The following is a 9,008-nucleotide window of genomic DNA, read 5'->3' as shown; positions in this document are numbered from 1 at the left end:
GGTCGAACCGGTTCAGACCCGAACCTATTGGGTAAACCGGTTCGGGTCAACCCGGTTCAGACCCAAACCGGTTGGGTGGAACGGTTCGGGTCCAACCGGTTCAGATCCAACCCAGTTGGGTGAACCGGTTCATACCCAAATCTGTTGGGTGAACCGGTCCGGGTCAAACCGGTTCAGACCCAATCAGACTTTCTGGATCCGACGAGCAGTTTTGGATTCAGTTATGAGAAGGATCTGAATCCAAACAGACAGGGTTTGGATCCAGATCAGAGTTGGATCAGAAAGTAGTCTCGGATTGGCCCGAAATCCGAAATGTATCAAGAGATCCATTTGGATCCGTGAGATCCATTTCAGTAAAATGGACATATCTTCGCACTCCGAACTCGGAATCGAGCGAGGTTTGGTGCGTTGGATTCGTATTAAAAAAAGGAATCCATTGGTCTATGAACTTCAGTCAAAATAGTAATACAGAAACCGTGGTTTCTTTAATAAGATTCGGGAAGGGTATTTTGGTAATTTTAGTAAGAGGTTTTGTGATTAATTCAAATATATTGCTTTAATTATCAGATCCTACTGTTAGAGCATCTTGAGACTCACTCTTGGTGAAAGTACAGATTCGCACTTGAGGTAAGGGATGTTATAAGTAATTTTAGATGTGAATAAACCCTTTACACGTTGCTTGTTATCGTAGTGCTATAGAGGTTATTTGATTAGCATGATAGCTTTGAGTTAGACCATGACATGCATAAAATTCATGTTTGACAATTGTGAGTTACTTTAAATACATGTTTATTCTGAGATGCATGTTAGGGTTAATATGTCATGCATGATAGAAAGAGATTGTGTTTATGATTGCATGTTAATTGAGCATTTATATCATGCATTGTGATGAGATTGAGTTAGATTAGAGTCTCATTTAATTCATTCATGTGGTGTGAATGGATATTTAGAGTTCAGCATGCAGTACCCCTTAAATCCCGAAAGTGGCGACCTGTGGCAAGGGCTACCTGGTTCGCGGCCAGAGTGCAGCCACCATGGAGAGTGGGCCGCCGGTGATTTAATGATGTAGAGACACTACATCATTGCGTGCTAAGTGAGAGCGGTGTGAGTCCTAACGTCATCATGGGATTGAGAATGAGATTGTTGTGATTAGTCATGACACCACTCGTGAGGGAACGAGTGAATTTTGAATTTGAGAATATTGTTCAATGTGTGAACTTAGTTATGACTTAGGATTTCACTCACACTGGGTTGCGACTCTAGAGGACCATGGATGGTTAATAATCATCATGGTTAGGATGTAGCATGAACCATGCCGAGATTGAGAGCTTGACCTCCCGGCTAGCTACCGGTGGGGTCCCCGTGGTGGTTCACTGCATTGCCTGGTGGTCTGGGGACCACTGGGAGTGTATGGTTCATAGTCTGGCCAACACGTAGAATTGGGGTGTTCTACAGGGTTGCTACGCCCATAGATGGCTATTACCGGTATAGCCAGCCTAGTGATAGTAGAGAGAGAAAGAGTTTTTGAGAATGATAATGGGGGAAATTAAAATATACAAACATGTGTGGTGTGTCGAGAATTAAAATAAGACTAGGGGCTTAGAGCCCACTACAGTTGTAAATTATTGTTTATTTACTTATGATTATCTCTTACTGGGTTGTAGACTCACCCCCATTTGTGTTTAATTACAACTGTAGGTGCCAAGTATTAAATCAGTCGCTTGTGAGCAGTTCTCTTTTCAGTCTTCAGCAGAGCAGTGGTATACTTTTACTTTCCTTGTCATTGAGAATAAATTGTAATTGCTTTTCTATGTTATGAATGATGATCAATGTAAGAAAAAGTTTTATTATGAAATAAAATAAAAAGTTTTTTTTTAGCCACGTTTTCTCTGTGTAAGCTTTGCACTTTTCCCTCTGGGAAGTAATACCAACCGAACTCGGACCCCTGAGGTCCCAGATCGGGGTGTTACAATATGTATGATCTTTTTCAAGGTTCTGGTCCAAGTATTCACCAAGGTGCAGTAGATAATTCATATCTAATCTATGCTCCATAGCTCATACACACTTTTAGGTCCATCAAGAATATGCTCAATAAATTCACAAAAGGATCAGCTCAACATGTCTTGGACCCACATCAAATAACAAGTCTGCTATCAAACTCTGGTCAACTAAACAAGCAGGATTCTAGAACTGCACTGTTCCAACCATGTGGAACCTCAGAAGGAAATGCCATTATGCTAGTTTGATGATTTCATTCACAAGAATGATAGATAAGATGATCTACTTTGATGCTTTTGAAAGTATGCAATGGTCCTCAAATTATGAACTTGAGATTGATGATATCTTGTCAGAGGAAGGATACTGCAGAACTAGTTGGTTGAAGCTGCCTGGATCAACCTCGATAACCAAATTCTGGAGTTCCAAATCATGTACTGATGCATCTCCTTCAAGAAACTGAATTACTTGCCTCATACTCGGCCTAGCTTCAGGTGCAGCCTGCGAGCAGAGCACACCAAGCCTCAGCACTAGCTCTACTTCCTCCACATAGTTCGTCCCAAGCCTCTTGTCCATAGCATTCAATATTTTTCCATCCATCCATAATGAATGCACAAATTCCACCAGAAAAACCTCTTCACTGGCCTTATCAGGTTCAATGGGTCTCCTCCCACAGGCCACCTCAAGGAGCAATGCACCATATGAGTACACATCGGAGCTCGTTGTAGCCTTGCAGGTCCGTGAAAGCTCAGGTGCCATGTATCCCAAAGTGCCAACAATGTGGGTTGTCTTAGGATTGGTGCCATGCTCATAGAGTCTTGCAAGCCCAAAATCAGCCAGCCTCCCATTCATATCTGCATCCAACAAAACATTGCTTGCTTTGACATCTCTGTGTACAACCACCTGCTCCCATTCTTCATGCAGATAGAGTAGGCCACAGGCAATTCCCTTGAGAATCTTGAACCTTTCTTCCCAGCTGAGGCTTCTCTTTTGCTCTTCGAAAAGAAAATTATCTAGGCTCCCGTTTGGCATGAAATCATAGACCAGAAGAAGATCTTCCCCGCGCCTACACCACCCTTGCAATTGAACCAGGTTCCTATGCCTCAACCTCCCCAAGCTTGATACCTCTGCTACAAACTCCCTCATCCCCTGTTTTCCACCATGTGACACTCTCTTGACTGCAACCTGCATACCATTTCTCAGCAACGCACCTTTGTAAACTCTACCAAAACCTCCTCTACCCAGTAGCTCCTTCTCCTTGAAACCTTTGGTTGCTCTATAGAGTTCCTTATATGTCAATCGGTGCGGGTAGTCCAGCTCCCATTCTTCTACAGTTTCAGATGTCAGCTTCCACCTCCTATACACCACATAAGAAATGCTAACTATGACCATAACGAGTAAGAGTGGTACTGATACTATAGAAATATATCTGAACAGCCTAGAAGACTTCCATATAGATGTAGACTTCCACTTAGGAATAGAAGGAAGGTGTGAGAGGTCCAGTGCTGGAGGCTCTCCATTGATAACGAAGCTCCACGCCAAGATGTAGTGCTCACTTACAAGCTTTAGTGTACTAGAGGAGAATCCAACATACATGTATTAATTCAGAACAGGGGATAGATCCACGCTATATGATATCAGTGAGCGGTTGGGCTTGAGTGGATGTGTCGATGGAGCTATTGTCACATTGAGCAGCTTCTTATGCCCGTCATAGTCTATCCATGCCTGGATCAGTGTCCTGCTGTCCAACACAACTGTTTCTTTCCTGCCATCGTCTGTGTAATAAGCAGCAGTTTCTGAGGTATTGGAGATCACACTGTTGATGTCAACACCAACATGGTTTCCATCTCTGTCGTGCAAAGGTGGGGATTGAACTGTGTCGAATTTGACTGCAAATATATGGTTGGATGAATTTCCATCGTTTGAGCCATCGAAGAGGCCGAGATAGTGGCCTCCAATTGTGTTGGAGAGATGGGTGGAGGGAGCAACTACGAAGGCGATGCCATGACCACCTGATTGCTTGCTTTCGGAAACGATCGCAAACACGAAACGAGTACTGAAAGATTGAGTTGTGTTATCAGCAGAAGGATTCTTGAATTGCAGAGCAGAGGGGTAGAATGCATGGCCCTTGTAGCCCTGAATTAAGCTTTGGGAGCTGTTAGTTAGACGCAGAGCACCTTTTGAGGTGATCAGTGAAGAGTCGTATAAGGTCAAGTTGGATCCATGAAAACCATTGAAAACGAAGCTGCTGTTGATTGAAATTGCAGGTTTGCAGTTATGAGCAAGGAGGAGGAGGAGCACAAAGAACTCTGCTAGTCCAAGAGTCAGACTTGAGCAGGCCATTGTAGAATGGAGCTGAAGTTTACACCAGTGTCTGTTTGGATTGCTTCAATGGTAGCTCTCTAAGGTTAGGCGTCGGAGGAGGCATGTAGTAATAGATGAGGAAAATGTTTGGCGTAAAAATTACATTTATTATCAGTTTCTCACAAGACTTGACTAAAATGAAACTGAGCCCCTTCGTTGGTTCTTGGTTGGAATTGGTTTGCCTGTACATTTTGTTGGTGGGAACCATGAAAGAGAAAGATCTAATGGTGAAAGAAAGCAATTGATCATTTAATTATCTACCCAATGTGAACTCTAAAATCAGTCCTGACATACAACTTGCCACCTGTAATCTTTTGGCAGTTCTCACTGAAAAATATGTTCCATTTTATTAATCATGTAAATCCTTATAATTTTATATAGCTAATAGCAATATGAAATGATAGAGTTTGACTTTTGTGTTCGCATCATCGGATCACTGCTCCATAGTCATTTTTCGCGTTCTTCGTTGAGGTTTACAATATCTATAACATCCCTTGGCTGATCAGAATCATGCAGATATTGAGTCCATATCTGTGGCAGTAGTTTAGTCGCCAGTCTTACAAATATAATTTACACATTTTTTTAGTGGAAATAGGTTCTTAAACGATTCAATGGCGTACAATATTGATACTTTCCCAGGTCATAAAATCATTTTTTTATAGAAAAAACAAGATTCAAAGTTCAGACCCACTATCTTTTTTTAAAGAAAATAAATATATTCAATCAATGGAGTCGTAACAAGCTGTTGTTAATACCATGAAAAAACAGAATTATACAAGATTTCACCTATTACCAAAAACTTAATAACAAATCCGATTGTGGCCAACCCAGGAAATAGAATTATCTGGCCATTTTCTGCTAGCTCTATAAGTAAGCACCCAACGCAATAGATAAAGCAGATGATCCAGTCCCCTGAACTTATCCCAGAAGATTCGGTTGTTGCGCTCCCGTCATACCATTGTCCATGCTGTCAAAACCCATACACGCCACAAGAAAAACCATTTTGTTCCTTTGGCATGGAGGTGGCTAGCTATGAGGATTTGTCTAGGGAAGGCGATGCTATCGCATTTGAATCCAAAGTCGTCCCAAGCTTATAGCAGCAAATATCTAGTGTACTCACACTCCCAAAACAAGTGCTGGCTCGATTCCTCATGATGGAGACATAAGAAGCATCTATTGCAAAGCATGAATCACAATCTCTTAAGCATGCAATCAGTTTTTATTTTCCCTTGCAGATAACCAATACAGTTAATGAGCACCTCAATGGCAAACCTGTTGGGTTTCCCTCCTATGGGACCCATCTATCTTGGAAATGGATCGTATGATAACGGACCATTTATGGCATCATGAGTAGTTTGATGCACATTCAGTATCGCTGCAGAATTTCCAAGCACGGCACTTGATCTTCTCAAGGATGATTTTCGTATTCACTGGATAGCGATTTGGAGTATTCGCTGGATAGCGATTTGTAGAAGTCCTCTTAGCTGAATGATGACTCAGTTATTTTGAGTTTTGAGGATCAACGATTTGTCAATGACGATTTATGGTTAGTGCTTTAAGCTTCATAGTGATTTATAGTTGGCGCTTCGCTGGATAGCGATTTGTTTTAGCATTCGCTGGATAGCGATTTGTGCTTCAGCTGAATAGCGCTTTGTGCTTTAATTGGATAGCGATTTATGGTAAGGCGATCCAGGCGCATTGTAACTTATGAAAGACATTTAGTCTTCCACATTAAATGCGGATCTCATTCTTTATTTAAAGGATGAATGAGAGAGAGAGGCAGAGGCAATACATGTGAGCGAAAAAGCAAAAGAGTGTGAGAAACTCTTTTAGGGCACCAAAAGGGTGTGTTGAGAACAAAGCAATAAGTGCTATCATACTTCTTTTAGAATAGCTTTGTAAAGGCTGGTTTTTGAGAACATTCGTTCTTTGTTCTTCAATGAGGTATATCCTATTGTTTATTTTGTTATACCTTTGTGTGTTTGTAAGGCTTATGCCTTTTGATCACTTTATAAACTTTGTTTGAAGATAGTGAAAGTTGTTGACCTATTGGTTTTTGTAGATGTACCTCATATTGAGAGGGAACCACGTAAATCGTGTGAAATTGTCTATGAAGAGACAATACACATACAAGCATAAATACTTTATAAAAGAAGTGTACGAAAACACTCTCACAACACTTGAACAAAATACGCAAAAAGCGTAAAAGTAGCAAACATGCAATAATGCGTGTATTTGATAAAAAGAACAAATGCTTGAGACTCTCAATCTTGAGCATTACTAAGGGGGAACACCCCTATTTATACAAGTGCCAAACGGTGCAAAAGGAGGGGCTCCCAAAGGAGTCGTTGGGGAGCCCCCAACGGTCACATTTGTGACCGTTGGGGGCCCCAACGACTCTATTGGGGGACCCTCAATGCACTTTAAATAAAATAAAAAAGAAAAAAGTAAAAAAAGAATTACAAAAAATAAATAAGAAAATTACAACATATTCCAAATGGAATATGCGCAAGATAGGAAATTACAAGAATACCCTTTTCGGGTAAGAAAATAAAAAAAGGTATATAAATATATATATTTATATATAGAGAGATATATGTACATATAATATATTATATGTAAATGTATCTCTATGTATATAAATATATATATTTATATTTACAATAATGACTTAAGGAGATACATTTTAACACCCCCCCTCAAACTTACGGTGTGATAACCGCAAGTTTGTCAAGAAGGAAATGAAATCTGGGCGAACATAGAGCTTTTGTGAAGAAGTCGGGAAGTTGATACTCAGACGTCACGTATGGTAGATCAATGACCTTCTTCAAGTATTCTTCTCTGACATAATGACAGTCCATCTCTATATGCTTTGTTCGCTCGTGAAAGGTGTGGTTCTTGGCAATATAGATTGCACTTTTATTGTCACAACATAGCTTTGTTGGTTCTTCGACAACCACTCCCATATCTTCCAAAAGGCGTCGAATCCATACAATTTTCATTGTGGTAGATGCCATGGCTCTATATTCGGCTTCAGTGGATGACAAAGAGACCTTCTGTTGCTTTTTACATCGCCATGAGATTAAAGATTCACCTAAGAAAACACAAAAACCTGTGGTGGAGTGACGGTTACTAGGGTCACCTCCCCAATCTGAGTCAGTATAAGCAAGTAATTTTAATTCAGAAAATAGAAATACTCCCTTATTTATTGTTCCCTTCAAATATCTGATGATGCGAAGGACAACACTCATATGAACGGTTGTAGAAGCGTGCTGGAACTGACTGGCGATGTGAATAGCATGTGACAAGTCGGGTCGAGTAATGCTAAGGTACATTAAAGAGCCTACCAACTGCCTGTAAAAAGTAGGATCGGTTAGGGGAACACCGTCTTCAATCTTCATTTTTTATCCCACGACTTCAAGAGTTTCGCATACTTTGTCATCAGAAATTTCTGATCTGTCAATAATCTCACAAGCAAGTTTAGGCTGAGATAAAAAATAACCACGTTGCGAATAGGCAACCTCAATTTCAAGAAAATATGTCAGAAAACCCAAGTCTGACATCTCAAATTTTGAAGTCAAGACGGACTTAATACCTTTGACTCCTTAAACATCATCACCTGTAATTAAATGTCATTAACATAGAGTAGTAGAATCACAATTCCTACATTAGATCTTCTAGTAAATAAAGCAGTGTCAATATAACATGAGGAAAAGCCATTTTCCAGCATTACACTGGTAAACCTGTCATACCAGGCTTTGGGGGCCTGTTTCAAACCATAGAAGGCCTTACGAAGACGAAGAACTTTATCTTTAGGAATCTTCATGCCTGGTTGAGCATCCATATACACTTTTTCAATAAAATCACCATTTAAAAAAACATTTTTCACATCCATTTGAAAAATATTCCAATTTTTAATAGATGCAATAGTAATAAGACATCTAACTATAACCATTCGGGCTACAGGGGCAAAAGTTTCCTCATAATAAATTACATACTCTTGCTCATACCCTTTTGCAACTAAACGAACCTTATACCTTTCCAAAGATCCATCGCTCTTAGTTTTAACCTTAAAAACCCATCGACAACCTATAGTTTTCTTTCCTATTGGTAGAGTTTGGAAATCCCAAGTTTCAGCCTTTTTAAGGGCATTAAGTTCATTTTGCATAGCTTCTTGCCATTCTATACATTTTTTAGCTTCTTCAAAATTTCTTGGTTCAAATTAAGAGTGAATGGCGCTAAGACAAGCCCTATATCGGGGTGAGAAAGAATCAAAAGAAACAAAACGAGTTGGAGGTCTTCTATTCCTTTCAGATCTTTGGTGATCAATAGTAGGAACAAGCTCATTATATTGGTCAATAGCACTTCTAAATGTGTCTTGGTTTCTACGAGAGTAGGTTATTGGATCACTTGAAAATCTACTTTCTTGTTCATTGAGTGAGTTATGTTCACCAATGTCACCATCATTTTCCTCATCATGATTTGATGATACATCATCATCACTAGATATATCATCATGACTAGACAATAGATCAAATAGGAAGGAATAATCAAAATTTTCTTGTTGAGAAACATTTTTTTCAAAACCACTTTTATTTTCCAAAAAAATTACATTTTTAGAGACATATAACTTATCATCTCGAAGATCA

General features: G+C 39.8%; 1 pseudogene; it reads right to left on the bottom strand.

Annotated features, from left to right (window-relative positions):
• Window positions 1-2,319: 2,319 nt before the first annotated feature.
• Window positions 2,320-4,338, bottom strand: LOC149848071 (L-type lectin-domain containing receptor kinase SIT2 pseudogene; annotated as a pseudogene).
• Between the last annotated feature and the right edge of the window lie 4,670 nt (window positions 4,339-9,008).

The sequence above is a fragment of the Nuphar pumila genome, chromosome 1, assembly GCF_984573655.1.
Source record: "Nuphar pumila chromosome 1, dmNupPumi1.hap1.1, whole genome shotgun sequence".
Classification (NCBI taxonomy): Eukaryota; Viridiplantae; Streptophyta; class Magnoliopsida; order Nymphaeales; family Nymphaeaceae; genus Nuphar; species Nuphar pumila.
This window is presented reverse-complemented; position numbering and strand designations above follow the sequence as displayed.